Here is an 18,261-nt window from a genome sequence, read left to right as displayed (position 1 = left end):
GAGAAACCTCCCGCTGAAACCAAACCCTTTCCAAGGGCCCATCTAGCCGATTCAAAACTACCCTAGCATGTCAACTCCTCATCAGAAACGAAAATATTCCCGTGATTAGGGCTGCCAAAATAATCTATCATTTCTGGAACCTCCATCCTACCAAGCCCCTAGAGACCCAATCCATACACCTACAATACCTAGTCTCCCATCATTGTTTTGAACTCCATTTGAAACCCTAGCCCTGCCCTATGATCAAACCCTTGTGCCTGTTTCTTTGCCATTCTATGCATTTATCTGTCTATGCATTAGGTTAATCTACTACCAATCACCAACTCCTTCTGACAAACACCTCAAATTATGGTTTGTCAAACACATTTCTACTATTTTAGTTTTCCATATTGTTATTATTTTAAATTGTAGTCTCTTATGGCTTTCATACTTTCCTAGAATTTCAACGTTATCCATGTCCTTCTCAAATTGAGGTTCCACTTGAATCCATGAATCCATGTCTTATCACATGGCCATTATGTTTGGATAGTCCTAGCCACAATGTTCACCATTGCATTAGATGGGTACATTAAAAAAACTATAAATCAAGAGTTTTTTCGCAAAGAACATGCTTGTTTCAAACAAAACATTAAATAACAAATCATATCCCATCTCTTAACACTATTATAGAGGAACAACATAATAAGATAAGGAGGTCTACTATTAATACTTTGTTGATTCAACAAAATAATTCAATGACATCCCTTGACATGCTTTACTTCAAAGACTAAAGGACTTGGGATTTCTAGATGTGATTATTTCTCTTGTTATTACTTTATGCAAAATGGTTATGGGTAAAATAAAAGTTTACACAATTTCCATTGTTGACATTCAAAACATAATTGGTGTTACATAGGGTTTCCCCATGTCTTCCACTCGTTTTCTCTTATATATTGATAATTTGGAGAAATTGATTATCAACAATTTGGGCCTAACTGAAAGTTGTACTCTCTTTATTGTTAGTACTACCATCACGATTTTTTGCTTATGATATCACTTTTATGTTACACATTATTGAAGGTCTCCAAAGGTAGTGGGATGATCTCCTAGGGTTAAGTTTTTGGATGTTTAAGGTTTCCTCATTGTTGCTTTATGTTAAAAAGAGCCTTTCAACCTCATTGTAAAGTGCTCTAGCAAATGCGCAGAGCTGTCACATCTCTTCTCAAAGGTAAGCTACCACAATTCAAGTCTCTTCTCAAAGGTAAGCTACCACAATTCAAGTGAGTTTGTTTCATTCCACATTATTTACAGTTTCAACATATTCCATTTATTAATAGAAGTCAAGTTTTATTGTATCTTCGTGTTTTAGTTATAAATTTGTATTTCATTTCATTCCCGTTACTTTTATCTTGGGTGGTTCACAATTTGTTCTCAATAAGGATGGACACCAATCATCACATACCTCATGATCAATTTATATGTAAACTATGTAACACAAACCTTGAGTTGGATGAACAAGTTTCACTTCTCCTATTTTTGTTATTATGAGATCCATGGTAAATATTATTGTCCAGTTGGAGATCCTCACACTTTCAAAACTTGGATTCATTATGAAAAGTAATTTAGTGTGTTCTCCTCTTCATTATAGCTTACTCAATTACCAAGAAATTTGTTGCATACCCTTTGATATAGCACCATTTGAGACCTCTTCGCTTAGCTCTTATGCAAAGAAGACACATAGATCCTAGTGTTTATAAATCTATTCTTTAAACTTTCTTTTAAGGTTAACTCTTCCTATCTTCTCACCATAAATGCATGGTAAAATTCAATCTTGTATTTTTTTACCTCTTTTCGATTTATTTTCCTTATAAGAATATACATTAGGAAAAAATACTAAACTAACCAGAAAAAAATAAATATGAGAAGATTTTATTAAGCTTACAGTTTTATTTTTTATTATTTTTATTGTTAATAGTTTTTTATTCCACTTCATTATTATAATTTACTCTAGACCATCGGAATTTGGGGACCTCTAGATTAGAAACCTGTGGATCGTGTAAAAAGTCATTGTCTTCACCATTAAACCAGTAAATCACTAGTAACTCATTGAGAAAAGAAAAAAAACATAGGTAGAAAACCAAAAAGCTGAAAATTATTCATTTCCTTGTACATTAATTTTTAATTCAACTATTTTGAAATGTCAGAGTTGAATCTTCATGCAAAAGTAGTAATATACCAAGAAGCTTATTTAGGAAGAAAGAAAATAGATGAAAGACAACTTGAAAATTCGTTCCACCCTCTAGACATGGATACTTAACAAATTTGGTGTATGGATAGGTAAGATGGTCTTTCTTAATAGTTAGTACTGGTTCTGGTAGACTCCAACGTAATTTCCATCAGACTACAGCTCAATTGACTCTTATTTTACCAAGCATAGGATTGAGTATAGAAAAGATATCACAGCAGTCAGCGTTTAGGTGTCCTGAAATAAAATCATATTTCTAACTCGAGACAGTTTAAATTGTCTAAAGGAGGGAGAAAAAATAAGCTGATAATAGAAATTCTGTAGGACAATAGCTTCACTAATGGCAAAACTTTGCAGATATGCATCCATGTTTTCACTCTGCACAATGGAATGTCTCTACATAAACGCATATCACATACTAATATACTACAACAACAATAAATCTCACTCTGCACTATTGGATGTCTCTCCATTAAAACATATCAAATACAAATATACACAAAATAATTAATCACAATTATGTTGCACCAAGGTCCACTTATGCCACTAAGATTAAAATTCTCCACCAAAGCTGATAAACTCTGCAAAAACAATCTGTGCATACTACTCGCTAACAGAAAAGGCAATAGGAGAAGGTGCAGTCATGTTGCAGGCTTCCAATAGTTACAGATATCTATCAAACCGGAATACACAGAATGTGACTTTTCTCAAGCAATTGAGAATGAGAACCATTGATAGGTTTCATGTTCTTGCACCATCGGACATACTGAAAACAACCCAATGGATATTTGACTGAAACCCTATGCAGAACTACCTGCACTCTCTGTGAAACCAGTAATAAATAGCTTTGTCTGGTTCCAACGTCTGTATGCAAACATGAAAAAAAATTGTGAGTAAATCTGAACAAGAAGCGAAAGTCCTTGAGAGAACAGAAAAAAAGTCTCAATACTAACTACATTAATAGGAAGCAATATCAGAAGGGACACGTTGTCCTGTAAAGACATTGTGATAAATTATCCATGCTTTAAAACAACCAATCGCACGAGAATAATGATACAACAATCAACGGCCATCTTTTGTATCAGGACTCAGTGATAGGAAGATAATATTTTTCATAGCGGTAATATTCTGAATGTTTCCAGCTTCACTTTAAAGGGCCTCACAGGGTTTTATAAACAGTACTTCCTTATGCATAGATTTGCACTGGTTCCTAGTCTATATACTAGAGTCAGACTACAGATAGAGAAAAAGAAATAACACAGTGTACATGCCACGAACTCAGAATGCTACACCTGAATGTTGTAATTATTGAAAAGCTTCTATTACAACATATCGTAGCTTTTACAGTTGCGCCTTTCAAGTAAAAACTAGCCAGCCTTACTTTTTCATACGTACAATTGTTATCTCTACAAACAACCACTACGCGTACAACCTTGGTGCTGGGGTCTCTCCAGAGCTGTTTGCAACCTTGGGATTGTGGAATTCAATTTCTTATAGCTTCCCGTGTTTGCAATCTCGTAGCTATCCAACAACTTCGCTGGCCCAAAAGTTTGCTTATGATGTTACTGTAACTTGATCTCCACCTTTCATGAACAATATTTCTCTCGTCTATGGCTCCTGTGGGTCTGCAACCTGGCCCTTGAAAGGCCTACAACTTTTCGCATTGGCACGTTATCTTCCAAGTCGCTTCACAGGCCCGCAACTTTGACTTAATGGGGTCGCAACTTTTCTCACATCTACAACTTTTCTTACGGAGTCATCATGGGCCTGCAACCAGGCCTTTTATAGTCCACAGCATTTTTTACTCTGCAACAATCTCTCAATCTCTCATGAAACTTTCATAAAGGGGGAGCATGGCCCCTAGGAGGCCATAACATTTTTGTGCAGATAAAGATAAGATAAGATAATTATATTTATGTCCAACTAATGACCCCAAAGTAGGTCAAAGGGACTGTTGAGTTGATGTATATACAAAGCGGGAGAACCAAACGGTGTCCTATAAAAGATACAATGCATGAATTAAATAAAAGATACAATGCATGAAGTAAATCAACATCTGGCCCTAGCAGAGAAGATTCAGGAGCTAATAGGTATGAGGATCAGACCCATCTCTCCTAACAACTGAGGCTGAGTAAATAACATTGAAGAAAGTCAACAAAGTCTGTTGGCCTGATGAAGAGCCAATGGCAAGTGTAGACTGTCCACTAAATCGTATCTTGGGGGGTTCACACGCTGCTGAATGCTGGAGGACCTACTCTGTATCCCAGGAACGGATCTGAGATGGAACTGTTGCTGACATCTTGTGTGGTAGGGTGAGGTCTCATGGATCCTCACTGATCTAGAGTCTCGATACGTATTGCTATCAATCGATCTCTTGGTGCCCCTGTCTAAAGGTAGTACCCTGAAAAATGTTGTGATCCTCTGTGTGGGGTCTGGTCTCATGGGAGGCTGAAGAATATGTGCTTAGAACCTAAGAGCCTCAAACATATATAGGGCCAAACATCTTTGATCGGGGTACCTGAAAAAGTCGGCGAGAGTCTGAGAATCTTTGAACAAGCAATGAGACCTTCCTCTGATCTCGTAGTAGACAGGGCATCCAAGGATGAAGTGCACCTCAGTCTCCACTTCCTGTAAATGACATACCTGGCAGAGCCTGTCTAGTCTATCCACTTGGTGGTTTGTCTCTACTCGAAGTCTATGAGAAACTACTCTAAACTAGCCTAGAGGAATGTGAAGAGCATGCATCTAGTGGTGAAACGTATACTGGGGTTGAACAATAAGCCCGTCTCTCAATTCCAAAAAGTGCTTAGCATAGAAGGCTATCTTTGGGCGTAACCTTCCTGGAGGGTTGACCTAGGTGACCTGGACGAATTGCCTGTAGATGTCCTCCCTGATGATCTTGTTTAGCTCCTGTCTAGTAGGTAAAAGGTGGCTAGGAGCATCTAAGGAATATCAGAAAGGAGGGAGACGATCCAACTGAATTCCCACTGACTCTAAGAGGTTTGAAACTTGTTAAGTTTAGAAATGTTCTATGCTAGAGCAATTTATTTAAATTTTCACAGTTAGCAATCACATCAGCATTACGATAAACTGCAGATAGAACATAAATATAAAACACAGAAGACAAGCCAAGGTAAGAGGACACAAGATATGGCGCGAGCCAGGGACAAACCCCACAATGTGTGGGGAAACCCTTTGATCAAATCTTCTTTTATCTTCAAAGTTCAGCAGAGAAAGAGAGAGAGAGTACATTTACAACAGAGGTCAACACTTTGACTTTATCTAGATCTAAGCATAGATCATCTCCTATAACGATGAGACCAGTCGAAGACATTTTGCTTTAACTGATACCTATCATCATGTTGCATCTAGTTCTCTAGTTGTACCACTGCATACTACCTCATGCGGCTGTCCATGTCCATGATCTTATCCATCATAACGCTGCTCAAACTAATGTGCATCATCATCATGCTGCTGCCCTTGCTAATGTATCATTGTGCTGCCCATGCACATGATCTCATAGTGCTGCCCATCATGCTACTACCCATGCTCCATGTATTCGTTGCACAGCCCATCCATCATCATGCTGTCTCATAAATCAACACGCTGCCTCATACATTAGCATGCAATCTCATTGCCAATTATGCTGCCCCTTTACATTATCATGATCATGTTTATCTTCATAGTCCCATTACTAATCATACTCATATACATATATATTTATTGATCACCAATTATAAGTCATACCCTTACAGATCTGATTGGGAGAATGCCAAGATATATTATGAAATCATAGTGATCTTCTATACTATAATAGTTCTGCAGAGAACGTATCCCCTAACCATCGCTGACCATTATGCTGAGATTGCTACAGGAATACCACCTGGATCTACTTCATCAATGGTAAGGTGTTACATCATATAAGGTTTCCATGAACAGCGTTGAGAAGTCTCCATGACTGCGTATGGTCTTCCATAATTATATAGACAGCTCTTCCTCCAATCGAGATCCTTACAAGTGTGCCATGACTGTACCATACCTTGCGTATGAGTCTTTTATGAACTGTGTATAAATATCTTCAATGAACAACGTATAGTGTATAGGGTTTACAGCGTATCAATGTACCATGAACAGCGTATAGGTTTCCTTTCCATATATAGCGGTTCTTCTATCCCAGTGGCTTCATACATCTCCATTGCGTGGATTCATAATAGCGATGGCTTATTGCCTGCGTATATATATATATATATATATAGATATCCTGCGTATATGTATATCCGACTGTCCTGCGTATATGTATATATCTGACTGTCCTGCATATATATGGCTATTGCATTCATGATCAGCGTTCTGACTGCGGCCTTTTTATTTTACAGCGGCTACATTTATGTTGGACTGTGTATAAGTGCTCCAAGTTGTGTGTATATATATGCGCTGTGTGTAGACTGCATTTAGGCTGCTACAGGCAGCATATGAGGGCCTCTGTATAAGGCTTCTGGATAGTGTAATAATGCCTCCATATTAGACTTCTGGACAATGTATTTAGTGCATCACTTGACTGTGTAATGGAGCTTCTTTAGTTAGTGGATAGGAGCCTTTCCTTGTCTGCGGCTGAGGCACGTCTGAACTATGGCTAGGGCACAGTTGAACTGCGGCTAGATCATCACTCCACAATGTACAACAGCTAGGGCATCATCCAATGCCAACGTATTCTTCTTAGTGTCTCTCCTTCACCAATAACCCAAGACGTGGAGAGGAGAAGATCACTTGAAGAATATGTTATGTTAATGACTCCAAATCCTATCTTATTTATACTAAAAATGAGGATGATGAATAGACACGTCGGTTGGGCTTCTAGAGCCTACATAAGTGCTGGTCGGCTTGATAATAATTACATAAACAAAATAAATTCATATCTCCATAAATACTTATTGGAATCGGATGATCTTTGGATCAATCCTACACCTCTCGATGAGAGGGATCCAATAAAAATATCACCTGCCATAAATAAGCTGACCCACATGGAGTTTGGCCCTAGTTGCCAATTTAACACTCCCTCTCAACTAGGGGGAACTCCATTTGTTGATCCATATGTCCGACTGTACTATCTCTGCCATCAGTGCCCTGCACTGCTCTGCCCATCTTTGCTCAGCTCTGCTGGCTCTGCTCTACTCTGCTCAGCTCTGCTGGCTTTGCTTTGCTCTACTCAACTCTGTTGGCTCTGCTCTGCTCAGCTCTGTTGGCTCTGCTAGCTCTGCTCAGCTCTGCTGGCTCTGCTCTGCTCAGCTCTGCTCAGCGCTACTGGTTCTGCTAGCTCTACTCTGCTCAGCTCTGCTGAACTATGAAGAAGAAGAATTGATCGAGAATGTCTCATACCATTCTCCACTGACCCAAAGTCAGACTCAGAGTGCGTAACACTGGTCCCAGACCAGTCTCAACCGACCCAAAGTCAGCATCATAGTATGTACGACTCTCACTGGTCCCAGACCAGTCCTGCACTGACACGAAGTCAGTCTCGGAGTATGTACCACTTGTCCCAGACCAGTCTCAGCCGACTTGAAGTCAGCGTCATAGTATGTACAACTCCTACCACTGGTCCTAGACCAGTATCATTGATCCCAGATCAATGGAGTACATCCTAGCGTAGGGAGTACGGTAGATACAACGACACGTCCATTGGTACTACTATGGTCCCTAACTTCATTTCCCTGCTCATTGATCAGATGAGAGGTACTTCCCATGAGTCCCAGACTGCATGGGTAGGATGCCTCGACAAGAGAACTTAATCAATCCTGTCCTCACAGGAGAACACATCAATCCTGCTACAATCGCCATGGAGAACACATCAATCCAGGCCGCCATGGAGAACACATCAATCCAGGCCTCACAGGAGAACACATCAATCCTGCTACACAGGAGAGCAAATCATCCTGTTCCACAAGAGAGCGAATCATCTTGTCCCATAAGAGAGCGAATCATCTTGTTCCAGTGCGCACCACCAGGGGAGGGTGAGTCACCTTGTGGTCGTATGTTGCTCCAGTAGAACTGCAAGCCCCCCAGAGCTCCCAGAGCTCAATGTATGCAACATGCAGAACCCTTTTACAAAGGTCTCTTGATGACTCCAAGTCATTCGGGAAAATCACAAATTTGATCTTTCCCCCGGGGCTTTAGCGACCTGTATATCATCTCAGTGCGATGGAGCCTCCTTGCTCATCGACTTTCCATATCCCAGATAAGGCAGTATCTGATGTCTGTTTGCTGGAGCAATTGTCGAATACAGGATTCCTCAATAATCGAATCACACCTCTGGTTGTCACAGAGAAAAACAACTAACATAAGAAATTCCGCAACCATGCAGCTTCATACGAGATCATACTCGTAGCCATGTATTCGGTCTTGGCGGTGCTTAGTGACCGACTTCTGCTTCCTACATCGAAGCAGAATCTAAAGAGAACCAACACTGAAAAGTGCTCTAGTGATCCTCCACACTGCCTGCCCACTCATATATTTTCGGCAGTGTATCTCAATTCAGAAGATTCTTGGCACCAATCCAGTGAGGCTCAACCAAATATGAGCTCACCATGCTAACTGCAACACATGTCCGAATGGAGGTTCTCCAAGAACATCAATGCGAATGAGTTTATGAATTTCAAAGGCATTCCCAAATCAGGTCCGACATCACTACCATATAACTTCTTGAAAGTTAAGATCCTCGAGGTAGTCACAGGCTTGCAACTTATCTTCCCACATTCAGAATCCAACTCCCTCTGTCTCCTATAAATGAGAGGGTCTGCACCTGTCTGACATAGGTGCCGGTACGAGAGGTTTAGCATCCACAACCTTCGAGTAATGGTTTTGGATCGGTTTCACTCCTAGTGAATCTCAGCTGCATTAGACAACTATCAATCCTCTCATGCTATGCCTGAGGTGATTTGCTTCAAGCCATAAAGGGCTTTCTTCCACCTGTATACATGAGATACCTGATCATGAGTCTCAAACTCCTCGGGTTGTTCCAAACCTGTGAACCTGCTGCATGAGGGGAATGGTCCCCTTATAATATTTTCCTTCGGTACATTTCAGACATGTACCTTCATGCTTCTTTTTGAATTCAGGCATCCTAGTCACCATCTGACTCACAGACCTCCGGTGCTGAGTCAATGGACATGGTCCCCAGTGGACTTCCTGCAACTTGATACAACCCTGAACTCAAAAACATCTTTAAAAGATCTATTTTCAAACACATACCTTTTCATCGATAAGTGCCACCCTGTAACCTTTGACTTCCATTTCCGAGATGGACATCAGGTTCTATCAAGTACATAAAAGAGATTTTGGGGTTCCTTGCTTTCATGGAAGAGTCGACCATTTCCTTGATGACCTGCATTACCAGTCATTCTTTTGAACATTGAAGATGTCCTAGGAATGATTGTTATCTTTATCAAGAGATGTGTCTCTGCCATTCAGACACTCCTTCGCATAATGACCAAACTTATTTCAACAAGGCATCTGCCTTTCCTTCCACCCTTAGATCCGAACTTCCCAATGAAGTGATCTTAAGATGGACCATCAAAATCTTCCTCTGCGCCATTCTGATAACATTCTCTACTTTGACTTCACCCTAGGTGAATTATGAGGAACCCATTGATCCTTCTGTCTTGTCCCAACTGTCTTCGGTGATTGCTCTTTCACTCTTGCTTGGGCATTGTCTTCACCTCAGCTCTGATACCATGTTAAGTTTAGGTATGTTCTATGCTAGAGCAATTTATTTAAATTTTCACAGTTAGCAATCACATCAGCATTACGATAAACTGCAGATAGAACATAAATATAAAACACAGAAGACAAGCCAAGGCAAGAGGACACAAGATATGGCGCGAGCCAGGGACAAACCCCACAATGTGTGGGGAAACCCTTTGATCAAATCTTCTTTTATCTTCAAAGTTCAGCAGAGAAAGAGAGAGAGAGTACATTTACAACAGAGGTCAACACTTTGACTTTATCTAGATCTAAGCATAGATCATCTCCTATAACGATGAGACCAGTTGAAGACATTTTGCTTCAACTGATACCTATCATCATGTTGCATCTAGTTCTCTAGTTGTACCACTGCATACTACCTCATGCGGCTGTCCATGTCCATGATCTTATCCATCATAACGCTGCTCAAACTAATGTGCATCATCATCATGCTGTTGCCCTTGCCAATGTATCATTGTGCTGCCCATGCACATGATCTCATAGTGCTGCCCATCATGCTACTGCCCATGCTCCATGTATTCGTTGCACAGCCCATCCATCATCATGCTGTCTCATAAATCAACACGCTGCCTCATACATTAGCATGCAATCTCATTGCCAATTATGCTGCCCCTTTACATTATCATGATCATGTTTATCTTCATAGTCCCATTACTAATCATACTCATATACATATATATTTATTTATTGATCACCAATTATAAGTCATACCCTTACAGATCTGATTGGGAGAATGCCAAGATATATTATGAAATCATAGTGATCTTCTATACTACAATAGTTCTGCAGAGAACGTATCTCCTAACCATCGCTGACCATTATGCTGAGATTGCTACAGGAATACCACCTGGATCTACTTCATCAATGGTAAGGTGTTACATCATATAAGGTTTCCATGAACAGCGTTGAGAAGTCTCCATGACTGCGTATGGTCTTCCATAATTATATAGATAGCTCTTCCTCCAATCGAGATCCTTATAAGTGTGCCATGACTGTACCATACCTTGTGTATGAGTCTTTTATGAACTGTGTATAAATATCTTCAATGAACAACGTATAGTGTATAGGGTTTACAGCGTATCAATGTACCATGAACAGCGTATAGGTTTCCTTTCCATATATAGCGGTTCTTCTATCCTAGTGGCTTCATACATCTCCATTGCGTGGATTCATAATAGCGATGGCTTTTTGCCTGCGTGTATATATATATATATATATATATATATATATGCTGCGTATATGTATATCCGACTATCCTGCGTATATGTATATATCTGACTGTCCTGCATATATATGGCTATTGCATTCATGATCAGCGTTCTGACTGCGGCCTTTTTATTTTACAGCGGCTACATTTATGTTGGACTGTGTATAAGTGCTCCAAGCTGTGCGTATATATATACGCTGTGTGTAGACTGCATTTAGGCTGCTACAGGCAGCATATGAGGGCCTCCGTATAAGGCTTCTGGATAGTGTAATAATGCCTCCATATTAGACTTCTGGACAATGTATTTAGTGCATCACTTGACTGTGTAATGGAGCTTCTTTAGTTAGTGGATAGGAGCCTTTCCTTGTCTGCGGCTGAGGCACGTCTGAACTATGGCTAGGGCACAGTTGAACTGCGGCTAGATCATCACTCCACAATGTACAATAGCTAGGGCATCATCCAATGCCAACGTATTCTTCTTAGTGTCTCTCCTTCACCAATAACCCAAGACGTGGAGAGGAGAAGATCACTTGAAGAATATGTTATATTAATGACTCCAAATCCTATCTTATTTATACTAAAAATGACGATGATGAATAGACACGTCGGTTGGGCTTCTAGAGCCTACATTTGGTCGGCTTGATAATAATTACATAAACAAAATAAATTCATATCTCCATAAATACTTATCGGAATCGGATGATCTTTGGATCAATCCTACACCTCTCGACGAGAGGGATCCAATAAAAATATCACCTGCCATAAATAAGCTGACCCACATGGAGTTTGGCCCTAGTTGCCAATTTAACAAAACCCCTGTAAACCAACATCTGGCTCGGCCTGAGGGAGTAGAATAGGCAATAGTCTCAGAAGAGCAATATACCAAGTAAGGATAACGGTCCCAACTCTTTATCGAGTCTGCCAAGCCCTGGACACAATGCAAGAATGAAACTAATCTGAAGACTGTCTTAAGCCGAAAGGGCTGAGCTCCAAACTCTACAAGGATGATGTGCTGCGACACTGCCAGTTTGCACCTAATGATGTGGTGGAGAAAAAGATTCTGGACTCTCTCAGCTGAAGCCTAGTGTGACTCAAGTAAAGACGATCCCCAAATCTCTGAGCCATATAGAACCATGGGACGAATCAAGGTGTCCATGAGGCTCATCTTGGACGAGATGTCCTGGAAGTGATGTCGAAAGCACTGTCTCTCGAGAATGGCTAAGGATCCATATCCTTTGTTGATCCAAGGCTGAAGCGTTGGTCGCAAACTGAAGCGGGGCCCTGAGAATTGCACCCCCAAGTATACGTGCTGGTGATCTCAATCTCCTCCTCTATGAATAGAAAGTGAAGGTCTGAGGTTTTCTTCACCCCATTGATTCTTCAACCTCATCATTCATACTTAATTCATACTTAATCTGATGAAAGCAAGGGAATTTAGCTTGGTCTTCTTTACAAGCAAAAAATCTTGCACAATTGGAGGTATTATCCTTTTCTTCGAGTCCTAAACAAATCAAGCTCACTTTGCCTAATAAGCCTGGTTCTATAGAAATCCGAGCGAGATTAGCCTAATGGCCCTGATTTTTTGCTCCAACACATGATCTTGTCACAATAATACTTGCTAGTTGGGTAACAAGTCTTCCATTTCAGGAATCATTTAGACTCTTTATTTCGCAAGCATGTCTCAAACAACACCAATTTATCTGTAGTATACATGCTTAGAAGTACATGCCCGTCTCAAGCAACACTAGTTTATCTGTAGTATACATGCTTAGAAGTACATGCCCATATATTGTGGCCTTTCTAAAGAGTTAAAAAATCCTTGAAAGGTGCCTTGAGGATCAAGAATTTAGCACACGAACAAGAGCGAAAATGGCCCCAAGAAAACAAGCAAACATGGCAACACGCAATAAGGGACGAGCACACAAATTTATGATTCCTGGTAGCCTTGTCACAGATTTGACGTTAGGGAGCTAGGGCAACCTTGCCTCAGAAATAGTGGGACCACTCGTGTCAGGATTCACGGTGGACCCAAGGGGACTGACTTGACTCCCAGCCCATCCTTGATGGAAGGGTTGTCCCATGGAGTTGAGGTTAGGGAGCAGGGCATCCTTGCCTCATTGTGTCATTCCTAGCTAAAGCATTTTCGCCATTTTTTCCCAAAATTTCAAATTGTCCTTATCGAATGGGATTCATTTTCTTATGCAGCCCTTTAAACCTTCCCTTTGACTAGTGTAACCACACTTGGATCTCCAACTTGGAAGGTATGAAAATTTGATGTTTATCATGTGTCTCATTGTATTTAAAAAAATACAATTTTTTTTTCTCAATGATTTTACTTCTAGAACAATATCAACATCAAACTAACACATTGCTACATAAATAGGAAAATAAAATTGTACATAAATATGAAAATAAAATCGATATATAAAAAGTACAAGATGTCAAGTGATACATCAGACATCGATATTGAAATATGATATTTGTCTTGAGTCATAAGATCTAATAGAATGATACAAAATCATATCGAAACAAAAATAAAGATAAATTGTGGCAATGGAAACAACAAATTTCCCCTTGTTTGCTGGATGGAAAATGGTCACAACATCCTCAAATGGACCAAAATATTGGTCGACCAAAAAATACATAAAATATTCAAATTTTGAAAACAACATATAATTCATGTACATCCATATGAATCCAAATTATTATACTCAAATATGCAAAATTTCTCATGTATATAGCAAGGGTGCATATAACCAAAATGTCATCAAGTGCAAACCATCTTTGAATAAAAAAAGATCAATAGAGAGGCTCTAAATGGTCACTAAAGTCCAAAGAAAATCATGCTACAACAAATAGCTACATAACATAAAAATCATTTCCTATATTGGGATCCTCCTCAACAAGATCACCCTCTCAGCGTTAAAATAAGATGAGAAAGCTTAACATCCTAATCAATGATTTTTCTTGAGTGAAGTATACAATTTTACTAGGGTCATGAATAATTGAGTGAAGTATACATTTTTACTACGGTCATGAAGGAGATGTGAAAATTCCAACTATTGCAGCAACTGAAAATTATTCTCATAACTGTAAATTAATTAAAGTGTATTTGCCCTCACAAACAATGAATAATTTACAATTGCAATTTTCACCAAATTAAATTCCGCGGAAGATATACTGGAAACTGAGAAAATACTGGCACACACATAATAAATTTGACACAGTTATTTTTGGACAAAAGTCCTCGAAAAAACCCAACTTCGGAAAACTGATGTAGCAGCTGAGGGCTTTTATTATTAAGTAGCAGTGAGAAATTTTGAGTACAATAAATATTGCCAAACAGATGAATCTATCCAAGAGGAATACTAGCAAAAATTATCTGAGGGAAATTACCCTCTCCAAGCAGTCTCGACACTTGATTGCCACTGAAAAATATTCGTCCAACCAAATTTTGCACAGGCTTGCGTCACCCTAGCGTAGTCCCTTCAATGCTCTGCCTAAATCAGCTGCCAATCTAGCTTTCCTTCCTACTGTTGACTGGGAAAATGCTCCTCCGACCCTTTGGAAAACTTTCCTGACCTTTGGAACTGAAAACGTCTTCCTCTTCAGCTGGATCAAATTTTCTTCTTGAGCCTCTGCAATGCCTCTGCGCAACCTCCTAGAGAAAATCTCGACCTCCTCTTTCTGACTCTTTGAAACAAGAAGAAATTTCTCCAGACTCACTGTCTCTTCCCCTCTCTGTCTTTGCTTTCCTTCTCTAGCTCGAACTCTTCCAAAATCTGCTCTTTGGAAAATCGAACTGCCCAAAGAAATTGATCTCAAGTGTGTTCTCCATCTACCCATCGCCCTTCTCTTATAATCTCTAGTTGGGACTCCAATGACCAAGACCTTAATCAATGGTTGATGTCATATCTAGATCAATTTGTGTGAGTTTTTAGATGATTCACAAATTTCTCAACTAATACTGATTAATTAACCCATTTTCCTAAGTTTAGACTTAGGAAATATTTAAAAATATGCTAATAATCTAATTGAGCCACTTCTAGGTGGAATTTCCAGAAACGATTTCTTGGTTATGGAGAAATCCAATGTTTTAGCCTTTCCACAAAGTTTCGAGAGTATAACACCTTCAATGCTACAAAACTAACACTCCCTCTTAGAGAGGAAGGTGTTCTAGTGTTGCACTACTGCTACAACACCCTGTCTCTGTATCACCCTTTATCATGCTGCTGATGTTTGGCCACTGTGACTGCCTGCCACTGCTTATCAAACACTGTGCAACTCTGATGCTGCATCTGTGCGGCTGTACTACTTCTAACCCTGCATATGCACCGCAATTCTCTCTCATTTGTTGCTGATGTAACTGCAACTATTGTAACTAAGAAGCATCCAAAATACTGAATCAACTGCGTCTGTGTTGCATTTGTCTCTTGAGCATATGACTACTACTAGCCTCTGCACTGTCCACTAAGGAATCTGCGCTACTATTGATTCTGCTATTGACCTCCTACTCTGTTGTCAACACTGCACTATGCTCCTTAGCACCTGATTGTAACTAGTCTGCAATTTTCACTTCCGAATCTGATTGCATCAACTAGCACTGATCCATCCTGCTACTGAATACTGTGGACCCCTATAGCAAGGTAATGATCCATGAGGAGGATGTTGATTTTGAGTAGCTTAGGAGGTACTCCAAGCCCTAGGGTTCAAGGATTGGAGGATAAAGCACCACAAGAGTCACTTGTGGGCTTGGAACACAAGGTAGGGGTTTTGTACCCATCGATATTTGGGCCAAAATCATGAGCATATTTTGACATGTGATGGATGAGGATGATAGCTCTCGATGAGATGAATCTAACGCAATTAGAATCATCCGATTCTGAGTTGTAGAAATGGAGATATGAATTTTGAAGTTTATAATTGGGTTTTGCACATATATGTCTAGGTCGGATTGGAGTTAAGAAGGCATGTGACAACTATTCAAGCCCTATTATGACGTTTTGGAGGAACCCTCCTATGTGTATAAATAAGAGGTGAGTGGAGGTCATTTAAGCCATCCATTTGTGCAACACACACTTGAAGATAAGCTCGTGGAGGAGAGATAAATCTCTATGGAAGCCGCAGCAAGAGAAGGCTAGGGAAACAAGGGAGATAAGGATTGTTTTCAGGGCCAATTAAGGAGACCGAGCTACTGGAAGAAGGCTGAGTAGCCTTGCTGGGAAGGCCAAGTTAGGAGACCTCTAATGCAGGTCTCTTGGGGCACTGTTTAAGGGACATATGATTGGTTTTATGTTGGCCGTATGCTACAGGAGGACTGTGTGTTAGGCCGCAAGCCATAACACCACAATTAAGGTATGTGTAGGGCTAATTGAGGGCTTATACATGCCCAGAACAACAACATAATAAAGGAGTTGTCCCATGAAGGTGTGTCACTGGAGTTGAAGGTTGTTTGAAGACTGTTGGTGAGGATTTTAGGGCTGTTGCAATGTGACAAATTGCCCTAACCAAAATATTCAAAGGCAGGGGAATACAACAAACTTGGAGCAACATTTGTGTTTTGTGTTGGGTCAATGTGTTGACTAGTTTTGGATCAGTTTGATGAGCATCTTGTGGGAGCCAAGTTGGAGACTTGATTGGGTGATCGAGAGCCTCCATAGGTGCAGATCTTGCAGTGAAGGATTTTGCATCTTTGGAATGTTGGAGGGAAGCATGTGGATATCCAAAGTAGCCCTAGACAAGCTATCTTGAAGTGGCGAAGAAGAGTTGAAGGTTGGGTGAATATTGGTGTTGAAAGTGTAGCACTTTGATGGACAAAAGTGACAGCTAGCCTGGCAGATTGGAGCTCAGGAATCGGCCAACCTAGAGAGCAGATTGATGAGCTCGTGTACATGCAACAGAAGTGACTTGCAGCAATGTTAGGTGGCAGCCCTCCTAGAGTCTTGATGTGTTGTCCTTTGAAGGAATAAGGGGCAGCTAGTGAGAAGTACAGAAGCGAAGGACCGACAAGACAAGATACAACATAGAGTTTGTGCAGTATGTTTGTCATTGTATCTTGTATACCATAGACTGTTGTATTATTCAGATTTGGTTTAATATAACGAAGATTGGGTTGTACATTATTGTACAATATTTGTCAAAAATTGTGTACACTTGTGCATATGTGATTTACTGCTTTATATTTTCCACTGTGAAAAGTAGTTCTTGTTAAGATTCTTGGTATGGTAGCATGAAATATTTTAAGATTCTAACCTAGACCCAAGATCGTGAAAATTCAATAGATGACATCTTAATGGACCTTTCCCAAACCTCTGAACTTTGGGACTATAACTTCATATCGCCCCACCTCACTCCTAGAGGTATAGCTGCAAACATGGAGAAATCTTCCTCTAGTCTAGAGGACAACCTATCTATCTTTGCGGACGCTTCCTCCTGGTCTTGCTTCTCCTTCTCCCTGAGAGGACACTAAGTACTGTAGTGGCCAAACTTGCCACGCCTGAAGCACTTGACCTTAGATAGGTCCTTCTTCTTCTTCTTCTCCCCCTGTCCCTGACTAGGACCCTTTGATGTTAGGGCCACATTCTCCTCTTCCTTCTCACCCTTTGTGCCCTTGCTGCTACATCCGCTGATACTGCTCTTTAATAGAGCTTGTCTCAACTCCTCCTGCTGTAGGTATGAACACATCCTATCCCATCTAGGCAATGTGTCTCAGTACAAGATACTTTGGACAAAGACTTTCCACTCCTCTGAGACACTGTTTAGTTCCAACCGTACAAGCTCTGTCAGTTGAGGTGCCTCCCCAACGACTAAAAGCTGATCACAGATTTACCGAATCCTAGTGAGGAAGGGATCTATGCCTTCACCCTTCTACATTTTGATGCTTCTCAGCTTCTCCTGCATGAACATCTTCCACTGCTCAGAAGCATTCTGATATAGCTGGTCAAGAGCGTCCCACATCTCTTTGGCAGTGACCTTGCCAGATATATGCGAAACTATATGGTCTCGAACTCCATCAAGGATCAACCGCTTCACCTTCGCCATCTCTTTCCTGTACTCCTTCAGTTGATCTACA

The 18,261-nt window shown here is 40.3% G+C and overlaps 1 protein-coding gene across 5 annotated transcripts in view; it reads right to left on the bottom strand.

Annotated features, from left to right (window-relative positions):
• Window positions 1–2,668: 2,668 nt before the first annotated feature.
• The window catches only part of LOC149155677 (phototropin-2-like), a 536,047-nt gene continuing 520,454 nt past the window's right edge, over window positions 2,669–18,261 (bottom strand). For all 5 annotated transcript variants that reach the window (XM_089445887.1, XM_089445890.1, XM_089445885.1 and 2 more), the window contains one exon: window positions 2,669–3,088. The gene's annotated coding sequence lies outside the window, so the exon portion shown is untranslated. The remainder of the gene's footprint in view (window positions 3,089–18,261) is intronic.

Source organism: Pinus tabuliformis, chromosome 9 (assembly GCF_031772625.1).
Source record: "Pinus tabuliformis cultivar Carrire ecotype Pingquan chromosome 9, CPIR1, whole genome shotgun sequence".
Lineage (NCBI taxonomy): Eukaryota > Viridiplantae > Streptophyta > Pinopsida > Pinales > Pinaceae > Pinus > Pinus tabuliformis.
This window is presented reverse-complemented; position numbering and strand designations above follow the sequence as displayed.